Source organism: Dendropsophus ebraccatus, chromosome 14 (assembly GCF_027789765.1).
Source record: "Dendropsophus ebraccatus isolate aDenEbr1 chromosome 14, aDenEbr1.pat, whole genome shotgun sequence".
In the NCBI taxonomy this organism is placed as follows: Eukaryota; Metazoa; Chordata; class Amphibia; order Anura; family Hylidae; genus Dendropsophus; species Dendropsophus ebraccatus.
The window spans coordinates 43787665-43806133 of record NC_091467.1 but is presented as its reverse complement, the minus strand read 5'-3'; positions in this window follow the sequence as shown (position 1 = coordinate 43806133).

The following is an 18469-nucleotide window of genomic DNA, read 5'->3' as shown; positions in this document are numbered from 1 at the left end:
CATCCTGACATAGTGCTCCTTCAGGAAACGCATTTGGAAGCTGAGGATTTTGAGAGGATGAGAAGGCTGTGGGTGGGACATGTTTTTGGGTCTCCAGCAGTAGGTGGAAAAGCGGGAGTACGGACTTTGATTCATAAAAACTTCCCGTTCCAACTTTTGTCCCATGAGTCTGATACTGAGGGTCGCTTTTCTCATATCATATTAGAACACAGGGGTCAGACCCTAAGTTTATACAACCTGTATGGGCCTAATGCTGACAACTAACAAATCTTTAATACTGTTCAGGGCAAGCTGCAAGGTGATACTGAGCCTTGGAAATTGGTGGGGGGGAGACCTCAATTCAGTGGTTGATCCAGCGCTGGATAGGAAACATCCATCTAGACAGCAGGCGCCCATATGGCCCAGCGATAGAATACTCCCTGTGCTCCTCACTGCCGCAGACCTGTGCGATATTTGGCGACAGCGCCATCCTGATACTTGTGACTTCACCCATTTTTCACATGTCCATCAATCGTGGTCACGTTTAGACTATTTTCTGGTGAGTCCTTTGGTATCGTCTAGGACTGCGACTGTGATGATTAGGGACCTGGTTATCTCTGATCATGCTCCAGTAACGTTGGAGCTGTATACTTCTTGCCCCAAAGCTACCGACTATATTTGGCGCTTCCCCTCATACCTAGCCAAAGATGAAGCTTTTCATGAGTTGCTGAGAGGCTGGTGGCTGGAATTCGAATCCTATAATGCTGAACATAGACAAGACGAGACTATTTACTGGGAGGGGGCTGAGGGGGTACTTGTATGGCTGGGGGGTAGTTGTTTGTATGCCTGGGGGTAGTTGCGTGTATGGCTGGGGGGGAGTAGTAGTTGCGTGAATGACTGGGGGGTAGTTGTATGGGCGTTGGATGTCGTCTGGAGGGGAGGGAGGCTGAAGGAGATTTATGTCACCTTAAAGGGGGGGGGGTGCCGAAAAAGGTTTTGCACAGGGCACCATTTACCCTAAGGCCTGCCCTGACCACAGGGGAGCACCGAGAGGTAAGAATATCTTCTTTGCTGCAGTTATATAGAAAATAACAAACGGTTTCTCAGGCCGGAGTACCCCTTTAATACTTTATTTATGTTATGCTGCTTGAACCTACACGGTGGGGCTTGGTAGTCATGGTGACCAGGGCCGCCATCAGGAATTCCAGGGCCCCATACTGCCAACTTGTCTGGGCCCCCACCTTACCAAAGGCATTAATCCAAAAAATCTTCAACTCAGGACATACGTTTGGCTATTTAAAGCCCATAATATGTGTTAAGTTACGAGTCAATTAAGTCATGTTTTCAGCCTTAAAAATAACTATTGTTTTATAAAAGAATGGCTGAAAAATGTCATGTTCTTTTTCCACAAATAATACTGACACATCATAATCACAATAATGTTTTGCCTGACTTCTCCTTTAATATATATAGACAATAGATGCACAAACCCATACAGTACAAATAGGCAGATACACACATGTATGCACACACACTCACACAGATACATATAGATCCACAATACATGTATACACACATATAGGCACATTACAAGATACACAAATATACCAACATAGAGAAATTACACAGATACAAACACATGCAGATGACATATATACCTCTACACAGACACATAGCATAGATGCAGACACAAACATGCAGATTCCATATATGCCTCTACACAGACACATAGCATAGATGCAGACACACACATGCAGATTCCATATATACCTCTACACAGACACATAGTATAGATGCAGACACACACATGCAGATTCCATATATACCTCTACACAGACAGCATACAGACAGCCACATGACATAGATGCAGAAACACTCATGCAGATTACCCAGATACAAACACATGCAGATGACATATATACCTCTACTAGTACACAGACAGACACACACACATTCATCCAGAAGCACACACATGCAGATTGCACAGATATATGATCAGAGGCTCAAACACACACACACACACACACACACACACAAACACTCTCTCTTACACACACACACTCACACACACACTCACACACACTCACACACACACTTTTTATCTTTGAGGCCCCCAGTGATACAGTGCTCAGATACAGATTATAAGTGACAGGTCTATAGCTCAGATACGGATATCATTGACACGTCTATAGCTCAGATACGGATATCAGTGACAGGTCTATAGCTCAGATACGGATATCAGTGACAGGTCTATAGCTCACATACAGATATCAGTGACAGGTCTATAGCTCAGATAAGGATATCAGTGACACGTCTATAGCTCAGATACAGATATCAGTGACACATCTATAGCTCAGATACGGATATCAGTGACACGTCTATAGCTCAGATACGGATATCAGTGACACGTCTATAGCTCAGATACAGATTATTAAGTGACACGTCTATAGCTCAGACAGGGATATCAGTGACACGTCTATAGCTCAGACACGGATATCAGTGACACATCTATAGCTCAGATACAGATATCAGTGACACGTCTATAGCTCAGATACGGATATCAGTGACACGTCTATAGCTCAGATACGGATTATCAGTGACACGTCTATAGCTCAGATACAGATATCAGAGACACGTCTATAGCTCAGATACGGATTATTAAGTGACACCTCTATAGCTCAAATACGGATATCAGTGACACGTCTATAGCTCAGATACGGATTATTAAGTGACACGTCTATAGCTCAGACACGGATATCAGTGACATGTCTATAGCTCAGATACGGATATCAGTGACACGTCTATAGCTCAGATACGGATTATTAAGTGACACGTCTATAGCTCAGATACGGATATCAGTGAACACGTCTATAGCTCAGATACGGAGATCAGTGACACGTCTATAGCTCAGATACAGATATCAGTGACACGTCTATAGCTCAGATACGGATATCAGTGACATGTCTATAGCTCAGATACGGATTAAGTGACACGTCTATAGCTCAGATACGGATTAAGTGACACACTCACACACTCTCTCTCACACACACACACTCTCTCTCACATACACTCTCTCACACACACACACTCACTCTCACACACACACACACACTCACATACACTCTCTCACACACACTCTCACACAGACTCTCTCACACACACTCTCTCACATACACTCTCTCACATACACTCTCTGTCTCACACACACACACACTCTCACACACACACTCTCACACACACTCTCTCACACACACTCTCTCACATACACACTTACTTTTTATCCTTGAGGCCCCAGGGGGGTCACTAGTGAAGTCTCTGCTCCCAGACAGCAGCCTGCAGCCCCTCCTCCTTTGCCCCGACTGCAGAGCTGTATACTGGAGGGAACAGACGTCACAGCTGGGAGGGGGAGGCAGGAGATAGGAGAGGGGGCCCGCTGCATCTGTCACCTGGGAGAGCACACAGGCCGGAAGTCATCAGCTCCGCACGAGCCTGGGAGCTGCTGAGGAGGGGGCCAGTCCATTGTGGAGGGAGGGGGGGGGATTCTGCAGCCCGGTCCACAGACAGTGCAGGGGGGAGGAGGGCCTAATGATTTTAGTTAAGCAGAAGGGGCCCCTCTCCCAGCACTGTCTGTATACCAGGCTTCTCCCAAAGTGTAGTGTGTGGGAGACCCGGGCCCCCCCATAGGCCGGGCCCCATACACCTGTACTGCCAGTAATGCCCTGATGGCGGCCCTGATGGTGACTGTTGTCACTGCCAAGCCCTGAGTGCAATGGTTTCACATTTCTCCAAGCAAATGGCAAACAGGCTGGTAAAAGGCTGAACAGGCCAGTGAAAGAGTGCATGAATGCTACAAACCAATGTTACAAGAGGTGTTGCGACTGGATTTAAGAGCGAATGACCAGGGGTCATAATGGGGACTGCTGAGCAACCAAATAATGAAGCCTCTGGGCCCCCATTACAAATGCTATAAATAATGCAAGGATACTAGATAGACCTGAGAGATATATGACCCTACATGAATCATACAGGTGATTCATACATATACATATCCAGTAAACAGGTTCTAGTGAATCCAGGACAAAAGGGAGCAGTGCACATTTCACGGAACAGACCTCTAATGCTCTCAATCTATTTACAAATCCCACAATGCAACTTAACTAAAAGTGGCTCTTAAATAAATGCAGACGGCAATTACCCATCTGCACACACAGACAATGAAGTCAGTGCTGTTTGTACTGAGGATAAAGAGGGGAACATGCGCAATGTTTACGACCATAAAATACAGGCAGATAGTGTTACACTGACATGCCTGGATTTCCAGGCCCTTATTGTAAGGGGCAATAGGATCTTCTATTGTAAAACATCTATAATGTCAAAATCCAATAAGGGCTCTATAGTGGGTACATTAAAGGGCTTCTCCAAGAGTAAATAAATGATTGAAGCCTCATTTTACAATGTCCTGATATACTTGGTGTTTCCGTTCCATAGGTAATGCAATATCACATAACTATTAATGCTAATAATAATACAACTTACTCCACTTCCATGTTCATTGCAATATGCTCTGTGTTTTATAGTATGGCTGTATTGTTCAGGTCTGGTGTGGCAGTATTATCCAGTCACAGTATGGTGGTATTGGTCAGATCTGGTGTGGCGGTGGTAAATGTGACACCTGGAGCTATTACCTACCAATCCGGTGGCGAGAATTTCTTCACACAATATGCAGCTGGCTCTAATAATTGATTCAATGTGGAAATTTGTTCATGTTATATACCATGAAAAATGCAATTCAGACAATGTTTCTACATGTAGAGAAATGCATGTGGCCGAAACCAGGCTCCCATTTCTTCCCCATTAGTCATGTGCTGTTACCAGGATTATTGGCCATACACCTATTGGTAACCACATGAGGGTCTGGTTTCAGCTGCATGTGGTGACGTACAGTAAATGTGGGAACGCGGCCTAAGACTGATCAGATATCAATATGATGTTCAGAAACTAGAAAATCCTGATGCTAGTTGGTGAGTGAAGATGGGGCGTCTTAAGGTTAAGTGCCTAGGGCAGCAGCAGCTGTTAATATATCCCTGCATCCACTTAGAAAGCAAGGATTAAAGCGAATCTGTACCCACAATCTGATCTCCCCAAACCACTTGTACCTTCAAAAAGCTGCTTTTAATCCAAGACCTGTCCTGGGGTCCGTTTGGCAGGAGATGCAATTATTGTGATAAAAACAACTTTTAATCCGGCAGCGCTGTGTCTAACGGCCAGGGCTTACATTTGTATATGCATTAGGCTTGCACCACCTCTCTGTCCTTTCTCCCCACCCTCCTCATCATTAGGAATGCTCCAGGCAGATTGCTTCCTATTCAACACCTGTGTGTATAATATACATGGGCTGGATCGTTAATACACCTGTGCAAAGCTCAAACAGCAGTAAATCTTCCTGGATCATTTCTAATGATGAGGAGGGTGGGGAGGAAGGACGGAGAGGTGGTGCCAGCCTAATGCATATACAAATGTAAGCCCCAGCCGTTAGACACAGCGCTGCCAGATTAAAAGTTGTTTTTATGACAATAACTGCAACCCTGCCGAACGGACCCCAGGACAGATCTTGGATTAAAAGCAGCTATTAGAAGGTACAAGTGGTTTGGGGGGGGGACAGATTGTGGGTACAGAGTCGCTTTAAGCTGTCTGTCTGTGTTGGAATGAACATGAAAGTGGCAGTGCCGGAACCACAAGGCAGGGTCTGGACTGGGGACATCAGCGTAGTATCAGCAAGAGGTGGGTTATTTGGACCTCTGTAGTTGTAAAGATGTATTAAATATAGGTTTGAACCTAAAAATAAAGTGATGTAAAAAATTTCTTATACAGTACACATGTTGGCAAAAGAAACCCACTACCACAGGGAGGGCACAGATTAAAAACAAATTTAATAAAGGACCAAGGTTCAATTATCTGGGACAAAGGCTGAAACCCAACTCTCTGAAGACCCATTGTCCTGGTGTCACACATAATTTAGCACAAAGTGACGACTGAATTCTCTTAATATAGTATTGTGACTTTCTCCCTACAATTATGAACTTAAATATAGACTGTATTACTAATTAAAAAGCTACATCTCTTTCAGCAGAGTGATTGCTTACAGCAGAGCAGAGAGAGGAAGGCTGCATGCTAAGCTTTTATGAGATACTGGGTTGATTTCAGACTATAACAAATCCCTATCAGTCCATATAGGTAACTGTAGTTATTGATCACATCGATAGCTCGCCATTCCTGTATAAAGGGGAGATGTGAGGCCAATAACAATAAAGACAAACTGACAGCATGGCTATACATCTGTGCTGTTAGCTTGCAGATCACACAGCAGTGTATACTTACCTAGTGTGCTGCTGCTTGTGTTCTGGCATCCTTCTCACCTGCTCTCCTGTCCAGCTACTGTCTTTAGGCCCCGCCTTCTCCAAAAAGATCGACACCCTCTTAGGGCTGGGCCTGAAGACAACGGCTGGACAGGAGAGCCGGTAAAGATGATGCTAGATCACAAGTAGCATTGGACTAGGTAAGTAAGCAACTGCTGTGTATTTGGCAAACTGACAGCATTTATATACCGTATGTGATATACCGTGTGAGTTTCAATGGCTGCACAAATGATACTTGGATCGTTCATGCAGCCCAGCCACCCGATTTCTTGCGCTATGTAAAGAAACTGCAAATGAGCTCCAGTCTCGCAGATCGTCGCCTGTTTGCGGTGGCTTGTGCGCGAGAAATTGCCACATGTTAAAGGACCCTAACCATATCAGCAGTTAACAAAGTGAAAATCTGATAGGTAACTGATTGAGGGGGGGGTCTGACCTTTGTGCCCCCGGCGCTCTCCAAATGGCCCCCCTTCCCCCGGCTCTTTTGTTTTAAATAAAGCCACAGGTTGGCATGTGACTAGTGATGCTCGAACATGCTCGTCCGAGCTTGATACTCGTTCGAGTATTAGGGTACTTGATGTTACTCGTTACTCGGACAAGCATCTCGCCATACTCGAGATAATGGCATCATCTGTTTCCTGTAAGTTTGGGCGCAATTTCTCAGCCAATCAACATGCAGGAGACTCTTTGGTACATCCTGCGATCACGTGGGACCCATTCATGTCGATAGCAGCGATTGGTTGGCTAGATCAGATGACTCTGCCATATGAAAATCCCGGCCGGCGGGGCTCGCTTTAGACGCATGCTGAAAGAGATAAAGGACAAAGCTGCTATTGGTCAGGGAGAGCGTTAGGGAGAGAATTAGCGTTCCAGTAGGGAGGGAATACTAGAGAAAGAACCAAACAGCCCTTTTAAGGGCTTAAAATAGTTTTTTTAATTTTTATTACTCCAGACTGCTGGCTGGGACTTGCAGTGCAGCTACCACGATTTTAGCAGCACACTGTGGTGATCGGCTGCTGGCAGAAAGGGGACTGCAGGTGTTGCATACAGACCCCTAAGAAGTGCTCAGTACTATTTTATTATTTTGTGGCTGGTTCTGCTGCCATTGTACATTATATTGCTGTGATTTGTAGTACACCTGCATAGAACTTCCCTGCTCATTGTCCTGTGTAACAGGTGGCATAGACCAAAGACCACCATGTACACACAGACTGTATACGACAGCCTCTAAATACTAGTGTGACTACCAGTATATTCTCTTATTTCTGTATTTCTTATTGAAGGCATAGCCAAGCTCACTGATAATTGCCCTGTGTAAGAGGGTGGCATACAGTATATAGCTGCACTTACACACCCAGACTCTATACGAATACCTCCAAAAGTAGTCTGAGTAATATATTTTCTTGGCTTGCTGTGATCTTTAGTGCAGCTATCTTGGTCTTGACTGTGCAGTGTCCATAAAATGGTGAACCCCAGGGTAAGGGTCGCGGACAAGGGCGTGGGGTTCCAAGCGATGCAGTGGGCAGAGGCCGGGGTTCAGGGCAGGGTGACACAGCAGCACCCGTTGAGGAGGGAGCAGTGGCACACCGCATTCATTCTCTAGCTTCTCACAACTTACAGGGTCTCAGGATACACCGCTATTGAAACCGCAGCAGTGTGAACAGGTGATTACGTGGATAGCGGATAATGTGTCCAGTAACTTATCCATCACCCAGTCTTCCACACAGTCCACCCACGCTACCCAAGGGAGTGGAACCCTTGCTCCAGCAGCTCAGCCTCTTTCCCCACAGCCTGGGCCCTCCAGGGAAAGGAGGGATTCAGATCCACCACTATGCTCCCAGGAACAGTTTTCTGGACCCTTTCCTGAGTCTGACCAACCGGAGCAGTGGATCTGTCCTGATGCCCAAAGTATGCAGCTCACGCAGTCAGTGGGTAATGAGAGTGGGGACTTGCACATGGGGTTTGAAGAGGTGTCCGATGATGACGATGAGACCCGGTTGTCAGACAGTGAGATTGTTGTCATGGATGTAACTCAAAGTGGGGAGCAGAGTTAAGAATTGGAGTAAGAGCTGGTGGATGAAGACGAGGTGACTGACCCGAGCTGGGTGGATAAGTCTAGTGAAGACCGTACTTCTGAGGGGGAGGCAAGTTCAGTCACAGGACCGGTTGGAAGAGGAAGAGGGGTGGGGAGAGGGAGAAGCAGGGCCAGAGCAAGTAGATCAGATTCAGCAACTGTTTCACAGAGTCAAACTCCCGTGGCCAGGCCTAGATGTTCTCAAGTCTAGAGGTTCTTTAAAGAAAGTGTGGATGACCGACGGACTGTAGTGTGCAACCTGTGCCACACCAGGATCAGCAGGGGAGCCACTACTACCAGCCTAAACACTACAAGCATGCGTAGGCATATGAGTGCTAAACACCCCCACTCAGTGGAACCAAGGCCATTCAGTGACTGCAAGTCACACCCCTGCTTCTTCTCCTGCATCACGTGCTGGATCTGTCAGTCCCCCAGCCCAGGCCCCACCCTACACCCACCCCTTCACCTCCACTATGCTCCACACCCTCCAGCAAGGTGTCCCAGCGCAGCGTTCAACTGTCTCTACAACAGACCTTTGAACAGAAGCGCAAATACACTGCCACTCACCCGCATGCACAAGCCCTAAATGTGCACATAGGCAAACTGCTGAGCTTGAAGATGCTGCCCTATCGGCTGGTAGAGACAGAGGCTTTTAGGAACCTCATGGCGGTGGCTGTCCCTCGGTACTCTGTCCCCAGCCGCCACTATCTGTCAGGTACTGGGCCTGAGGAGTCAACACAGCGGCGATTATCAGCCTCACCATCCCAGTGCTGTGTCTACTTCAAACCTCCCTACTCAGCCTGAAGTCTGAGACTTTGCCTTTGTCTCAGGAGACGGGGGAAGAACATCCACCGCTAGATAGCCAGACCACCCTGACGTCTGTTTCTTAGCACAAAGTAAAGGAGGAGGAAGAAGAGGAGGAAGAGTAACAGACTGCTGCCACGACTGAAGAGGGTACCCATGCTCAACCCTATTGAGCGTGTATGGCCTGAAGAGAAATAATTGGTGGAGAAGGAGGAAATTGAGAGTCAGCCTACTGAGGAGAGGGAATTCTTGCGTGTTGGGACCCTGGCGCACATGGTTGACTTTATGTTAGGCTGTCTTTCCCATGACCCTTGGGTTAAAACATTTTTTTACAACACCGATTACTGGGTATTCACCCTCTTGGACCCTCGGTACAAACAGAACTTTTCCACTCTCATTCCTGCCGAGGAACGCAGTATGAGAGTGAATCAATATCAACAGGCCCTGGTGCAGAAGCTGAAAATTTACTTCCCATCTGACACCACTAGCGCCAGAGGACGTAGTTCTGTGGGTCAAAAAGCGGGGGAGAGGAGGGGTGGAGCAGGCAGCTTGTCAAGGGGCAGGGGAACACTCTCCAAGGGCTTTGACAGTTTCATGGAACCCCAGCAAGACTATGTCAACCGTCCCCAGTCTAGACAGAGTAGGGGGGAGGACTTCAGAAAGATGGAGGGGGAGTACCTTGCAGAACATACCAAAATCCTTGCTGATCACTCTGCTACATACAACTACTGGGTTGCAAAGCTGGATACGTGGCCCGAACTGGGGCTTTACGCCTCCGAGGTGCTGGGCTGCCCTGCCGGTAGCGTTTTGTCAGAGCGGGTGTCAGGATTTGAACCTAGTGACTCCTGCACTCCAGGCTGCAGCTCTACTCACTGAGCCACTGAACCTTGCTGGACAGCTCCAGTTCTGAATATATTGGTCAAGATCATGTTTCTTTAGTTCCCAGTCTTGAATCCTTAATTGGCTCCACCCCTGGACTTCCTATATAACCCAGCCTTTCCACTTCCTCCTTGTGAGATTATTGTGCTTTTGCCCTTAATCAAGCTACTCCTTCCTCTGCTCTGCTGTTGTTACTTACCTGTGTACCGAACTCTGGCTAGTTATCTGACTACGATTCTGCCTTATCCTCCAACTATATTGCTGCTCTCTGTGCACCGGACTCTGGCTAAGTATCTGACTAAGCTTTGTATAAACCTCCAAACACATTGCTGCTACCTGTGTATGGACTTCTGGCTGACTGCTGACCACACTTGTCTCCACCACTTCACTGCAACCTGTGTAGCGACCTCCAACTAACCAAGGTTAGTCTCTTGTACTTTTGTCTACATCCAGTGTTGTTATTGCTATTGGGCTCCAACCCAGATTAGACCACTAGACCGTTACAGCGGGTCTTCAGTGCATCACTGATAAGCGCACCAGCCTGTCAACTGACAGCACTGACAGGCTGACGTTTATAAAAATAAACAAAGCCTGGATTTCACCTGAATTCAACTGTCCACCCGGGGAGAGCAGCTCAACATGAGGATTCTTGGTATATCCTCTCCTCCTCCTTTTCTTCCTTCTCCTTCAATTCTCAGCCAACAGCCAATTCTTGTTCCGCCATGCTGTGTCTGGCATAATTTTTGGGAGCCTCACCTGCTACCGCTTCTTCTTTGGTCACTCTGTCATCACCGCCATGCTATGTCTGGCCTAATTTTTGGGAGGCTCAATTGCTACCTCACTTTTAATAGTTCTCTGGGTCCTCACTGCCATGCTGTATAAGGCCTAATTTTTGGGAGGCTCACTTGCTACCTCACTCACTTTTAATGGTTCCCTGTGTCCTTACTGCCATGCTGTGTCTGGCATCATTTTTGGGAGGCTCACTTGCTTCCTCACTCACTTTTAATTGTCCTCTGTGCCCTTACTGCCATGCTGTGTCTGGTATAATTTTTGGGAGGCTCACTTGCTACCTCACTCACTTTTAATGGTTCTTTGTGTCCTCACTGCCATGCTGTGTCAGGCCTAAATTTTGGGAGGCTCACTTGATACCTCACTCACTTTTAATGGTTCTCACCGCCATGCTGTGTCTGGCTGAATTTTGGGGTGCTTCATATGCTACCTCTGTTTTAATGGTTCTCTGTGTCCTCACTGCCATGCTGTGTCTGGAATCATTTTTGGGAGGCTCACTTGCTACCTCACTCAATTTTATTGGTTCTCTGTGTCCTTACTACTATGCTGTGTCTGGCATAATTTTTGGGAGGCTCACTTGCTACCTCACTCACTTTAAATGTTTTTTTGTGTCCTCACTGCCATGCTCTGTCCAGCATAATTTTTGGGAGGCTCACTTGCTACCTCACTCACTTTTAATGGTTCTCTGTGTCCTCACTGCCATGCTGTGTCAGACCTAATTTTAGGGAAGCTCACTTGCTACCTCACTCACTTTTAATGGTTCTTTGTGTCCTCACTGCCATGCTGTGTCTGGCATAATTTTTGGGAGGCTCACTTGCTTCCTCACTCACTTTTAATGGTTCTCTGTGTCCTCACTGCCATGCTGTGTCTGGCATCATTTTTGGGAGGCTCACTTGCTTCCTCGCTCACTTTTAATGGTTCTCTGTGTCCTCACTGCCATGCTGTGTCTGGTATAATTTTTGGGAGGCTCACTTGCTACCTCAATCACTTTTAATGGTTCTCTGTGTCCTCACTACCATGTTGTGTTTGGCATAATTTTTGGGAGGCTCACTTGCTTCCTCACTCACTTTTAATGGTTCTCTGTGTCCTCTCTGGCATGCTGTGTCAAGCATAATTTTTGGGAGGCTCACTTGCTACCTCACTCACTTTTTAATGGTTATCTGTGTCCTCACTGCCATGCTGTGTCTAGCATAAATTTTGGGAGGCTCACTTGATACCTCACTCACTTTTAATGGTTCTCTGAGTTCTCACCGCCATGCTGTGTCTGGCTAAATTTTGGGGTGCTTCATATGCTACCTCTGTTTTAATGGTTCCCTGTTTCCTCACTGCCATGCTGTGTCAGGACTTCTGGCTGACTGCTGACCACACTTGTCTCCACCACTTCACTGCAACCTGTGTAGCGACCTCCAACTAACCAAGGTTAGTCTCTTGTACTTTTGTCTACATCCAGTGTTGTTATTGCTATTGGGCTCCAACCCAGATTAGACCACTAGACCGTTACAGCGGGTCTTCAGTGCATCACTGATAAGCGCACCAGCCTGTCAACTGACAGCACTGACAGGCTGACGTTTATAAAAATAAACAAAGCCTGGATTTCACCTGAATTCAACTGTCCACCCGGGGAGAGCAGCTCAACATGAGGATTCTTGGTATATCCTCTCCTCCTCCTTTTCTTCCTTCTCCTTCAATTCTCAGCCAACAGCCAATTCTTGTTCCGCCATGCTGTGTCTGGCATAATTTTTGGGAGCCTCACCTGCTACCGCTTCTTCTTTGGTCACTCTGTCATCACCGCCATGCTATGTCTGGCATAATTTTTGGGAGGCTCAATTGCTACCTCACTTTTAATAGTTCTCTGGGTCCTCACTGCCATGCTGTATAAGGCCTAATTTTTGGGAGGCTCACTTGCTACCTCACTCACTTTTAATGGTTCCCTGTGTCCTTACTGCCATGCTGTGTCTGGCATCATTTTTGGGAGGCTCACTTGCTTCCTCACTCACTTTTAATTGTCTTCTGTGCCCTTACTGCCATGCTGTGTCTGGTATAATTTTTGGGAGGCTCACTTGCTACCTCACTCACTTTTAATGGTTCTTTGTGTCCTCACTGCCATGCTGTGTCAGGCCTAAATTTTGGGAGGCTCACTTGATACCTCACTCACTTTTAATGGTTCTCACCGCCATGCTGTGTCTGGCTGAATTTTGGGGTGCTTCATATGCTACCTCTGTTTTAATGGTTCCCTGTTTCCTCACTGCCATGCTGTGTCAGGCTAAATTTTTGGGTGGTTCATATGCTACCTCTGTTTTAATGGTTCTCTGTGTCCTCACTGCCATGCTGTGTCTGGAATCATTTTTGGGAGGCTCACTTGCTACCTCACTCAATTTTATTGGTTCTCTGTGTCCTTACTACTATGCTGTGTCTGGCATAATTTTTGGGAGGCTCACTTGCTACCTCACTCACTTTAAATGTTTTTTTGTGTCCTCACTGCCATGCTCTGTCCAGCATAATTTTTGGGAGGCTCACTTGCTACCTCACTCACTTTTAATGGTTCTCTGTGTCCTCACTGCCATGCTGTGTCTGGCATCATTTTTGGGAGGCTCACTTGCTTCCTCGCTCACTTTTAATGGTTCTCTGTGTCCTCACTGCCATGCTGTGTCTGGTATAATTTTTGGGAGGCTCACTTGCTACCTCAATCACTTTTAATGGTTCTCTGTGTCCTCACTACCATGTTGTGTTTGGCATAATTTTTGGGAGGCTCACTTGCTTCCTCACTCACTTTTAATGGTTCTCTGTGTCCTCTCTGGCATGCTGTGTCAAGCATAATTTTTGGGAGGCTCACTTGCTACCTCACTCACTTTTTAATGGTTATCTGTGTCCTCACTGCCATGCTGTGTCTAGCATAAATTTTGGGAGGCTCACTTGATACCTCACTCACTTTTAATGGTTCTCTGAGTTCTCACCGCCATGCTGTGTCTGGCTAAATTTTGGGGTGCTTCATATGCTACCTCTGTTTTAATGGTTCCCTGTTTCCTCACTGCCATGCTGTGTCAGGCTAAATTTTGGGGTGGTTCATATGCTACCTCTGTTTTAATGGTTCACTGAGTTCTCACCGCCATGCTGTGTCATGCTAAATTTTGGGGTGCTTCATATGCTAACTCTGTTTTAATGGTTCACTGTGCTTTAACTGCCATGCTGTGTCAGGCTAAGTTTTTTGGTGGTTTATATGCTACCTCTGCTTTAATGGTTCACTGTGTTCTCACTGCCATGCTGTAACAGGCTGAGTTTTTGGGTGGTTCATATACCTACCTCTGTTTTAACCAGGCTGTTGCCCAGAATTTGGCATAATGGTGGGATTAGGCAGCCTCATACGCATCCATACATGCTGCCCCTGCTGTTTCCTGTCCATTTCGGTGGTGTTTCCATCATTTTCTGACGTTGACAGGTTTTCACATGACCTTCCCTCTGCCGAGCTTGGGTCCCCTGCAAAAATGCCTGAGTTTCCTATTGACTTCAATGGGGTTCATTACTCGAATCGAGCACCCGAGTATCAGGAAATATTTGTCTCGAGTAACAAACACCTGGGCATTTTAGTACTCGCTCATCACTACATGTGACCCAAAACTCTATTAATTTTGCATTGAGCTGCCAGAAAGAGCCAAGTGCTGTAGTCCACTCTCTTCATCAGCTCCATGGAGAATGGCTATAGCTGTGCATCATGTGCCGGCCTGCAGCTCTATACAATGTAAAGGAGATATGGGCTGACTTGGAGCGCACTGGTGGCACAGAGGTCGGACCCCCCACAATCTCATACTTTTCAGTATTAATCAGAAAACCCCATTAAAGGTGTAGATTAGGCCTACATAAGTCAAAAAACTGTATATTTTTAGCTACCAGCATTCCAGATCTCTGGAGAACTACATTGTCTTTTTTTTTAAAGTCCCAATACATTTTAGACTTTTGACAGACCTATCACCGGACCCCCTTCCATTTCCATCACGCCCAACCCCTATCACCACTGACCCCTTTATTTCGACAGAGGTAAGCTGTAGCCAGAGCTTTGTCACTCCGGCTTACCCCTCCCCTCTCCATAGAGAACACAGCAATACGCAGTGGTACAAAACACCCCCTGGGGCTGGGAGACTGAGGTGAGTGAAGTGACAGAACACATCTGGTCTCCATTCTTGATTTTGAGAGTCTCTGCCCCACTATATACAGTGGTGCCTTGGATTACGAGCATAATTTGTTCCAGGACCGTGCTTGTAATCCAAATCCACTCTTACTTAAATCAAAGCAAATTTTCCCATAAGAAATCATTTAAATACAGAAAATTGGTTCCTCACCGCAAAAATAGCTGAATATGTACAGTATAGCAATCAGCATGTGGAGTATAATGTACAGCAAGTGCATAGGAATGAAAAAAAAGGAGCAGTTTGTAGATACAGGATAAAAATGCAGATCCCCATAATGCAGTAGTGTAGTACAACAGGCTAGAATAGAGAAGCAGGGCTACTGTCAGCGGTCTGTGTGGTCACATGACAGCAATGGGGAAGGGGGGGTGTTCAGTATGGACCAATCAGGAAGTGAGAATCACCGAGCTGTGCAGAAGGCCGGTGACAGAAACCTCTCTATACAGCAGTGCGAATGGCTGAGTGTAAGTGCAGACACGTTATAGCAGCAGTGTGAATAGCTGAGTGTAAGTGCAGGCACATTATAACAGGAATAGAAATAACTGAAATACAAGGGCTGACAGACTGCAGGGAGCATGAAGGAATGAGCAGGGCATATGTGGACCCATAGAGGGGTTACAATTATGAAGAGATTACCTCCACAGTCCTGTCCCCTGATGTAAGCCCCAGCCTGAGGTGGATCTGCTATGATTTGGAAGGTGAGGGAGACTTCCTGGGTCAGATTACAGGGCTGTTTACCTCGCTATGCAGACCATGGACCTCCCCATCCCACCCAGTACAGGGGGTTCTTAAACCAAAGCCATGCTCTTAAACCAAGTTAAAATTTTGAAAAATTCTTGCAAAACGCTCTCAATCCAAGTTACCAAGGTACCACTATATATATATATATATATATATATATATATTATAATTCTCTGGCATGTCTTTTACATTTGCTTGAGCTAATCAGCTCCCTTCACCCTTTATTTTCTTTATTTATCTCTTTCCCTTTTCTCTTCCTCTTTTTCCTCTCTACTTCTCTTGTTTCTTCTACCTCTTCTCTTTGGGGGCATGCTTGATGTTCATTCATTATGTTCCAGCATTCTTGCCAAAACTTCATCCTCAGCCCTAGCACAGTTTTAGTGTATTGAGTATACAACAGCACCTGACTTTCGCTTGTGGACTGTATCCCAGTTGCCTGGACCGTAGGCCAGCCTCAGTTTTTATTGGAAATTTATAACCAGCTGACCATGTGCCTTACTGTGCCGATCTTCTGTTTTTAATGCTTATTTTGGAAAACTTGCCCAATGTTGATTGTTATTTTATTTGAAAACGTATTAATAATTTAGAGAGCTCTTTTAATACTTCCTTGGGATTCTGAGAAAATCCACCATCAGCCATGCATACTTTGGGGTTTGTTGTGAGGGAGAAGTGCAGCAGGCTCTTATCGTGAGGGACTTCCTTGGAGCACATCAAGCTAGAAGGGCAGCAGGTTTGTCATCCTGAGAGAAAAAGTGGTATCCTGTCCAGAAGAGGCCCTGCTCTTACTGTGAGGGACTTCCTAGGAGCGAGACGTCTAGCTAGAAGGGCAGTAAGCTTGTCATCCTGAAGAGGCCCTGCCCTTACCGGGAGGGCCAAGTTAAACTGAGCATGCAAGTCCCCAACTGTAAACTATGGGGGAGATTTATCAAGCATGGTGTAAAGTGAAACTGGCTCAGTTGCCCCTAGCAACCAATCAGATTCCACCTTTCATTTTCCAAAGAGACTGTGAGGAATAAAAAGTAGAATCTGATTGGTTGCTAGGGGCAACTGAGCCAGTTTCACTTTACACCATGTACACCAGATAAATCTCCCCCTATGAGTCTCGATCTAGATAAGACTTATATTCTTTAAATAGGGCTACATATCCTCTCATATAGAATAGTCTTATATTGCATTGTTGCTTTAGTACCCATCTTCAGCACCCATCTAGATAAACCTACCGCTAACAGTTGCCTTATAGAATCGAGGGGGAAACTGAACCATTGGCATTAGGTTTAAAACAAGACTCAACATTTCAGTTTCCTCATAATAGGTCGGGTTAGTAAGAAAGGATTAATTTAGTTTCCTAGAAAAAGGCTTCCGAGCAGACCCAGAGGTGGCTAAATGTGGTCAGACCATGTCCACGGTTTAATTTTTGCTGAGGTAACCAGGGGCAAAATATCTGTGGGGTCTAAGATATGGTCTATACTCAAATAGGTTTAATAAGCTGCAAGGCAAAACATATAACCCTGACCATGGTGCGATGGTTGTGCCATACGCCTTCTTTGTACAATGGTTTTGCAAACTGGCCAGCCTTGGGGGGAGGGATCAATTTAGAAAACTAAGGGTTTAAACTTTTCAAGGTAAGATCTAGGGTCACATTAGAGTCTCCACCTAAAGGGAGTCCTCAAAATGAGCAAGAAGTCCCAGAAAACTCCCACCTCATTACTGGCTAATGATGCACCAGATTTATTAGGAGTAACAGTAAATTTACACATTTCATACACAGCCCCATATGCCAGCCTTGAATTGGAGTAGGTTTGTATTATAATATACACGCCTTCCTGGTATAAGTTATGATAAATCGAATGGGGATTTGGGAAGTTCCACCCCTCTGACTAAGCCCCACCCACCTACATAAATATGTATAGACTATTGGGAGACTTTACTAATACTGGCATATCACACCTTGGTCTCCCTGCTGCTGTCCGTTTCGGCATATTTAGTAAGAGGCACTTAATAAATCTTCCACTGTGCATGTAGTGAAATCTACGCCAGCTCCGAGCTGGTGTAAATTTCCTCTATGATTAAATCCAAGCCACTGCCGGCTGCATCCACTCCACTTTTTTTAAAAAAAAAAAGTGGTGGGCATGGCATGAATCCTCCAAAAAGTGTAAATAAACTATCCCCATTTCATCCATCTGAATTAATCTCTTTCCCATTCACTAGAAAATGTATGGAAAGTGGCAGCATCACTATTCTTTTGCACGTCACCCTTAGAATGAGACCTGTTTGTAGGTAAATATGAACCAACATACTGACAAGTGACACATACACAGTGAGTGCTCTACATACACAGACGTGTGGTAAGCAAACAGATATCTCAGCAGGACATTAATGGATATTAATGGTTAAGTCATATCTGTTACACAAATATTAACATGTAACGGGGCTGCGGATCAATACAGTTCAAGTTTAAATACACAGTGACAGTCAAGGAGAGCCTGTCGTGAATGACTGATCTGCTCTGCCCTCTGCCGGTGGCATTTCAGCTGTACGCTAGAATGTAAGCTTGCTGTTCTAATACAGATATAGTAATATGGGGAATTTGCCATTTGCCTCTTTTGTGC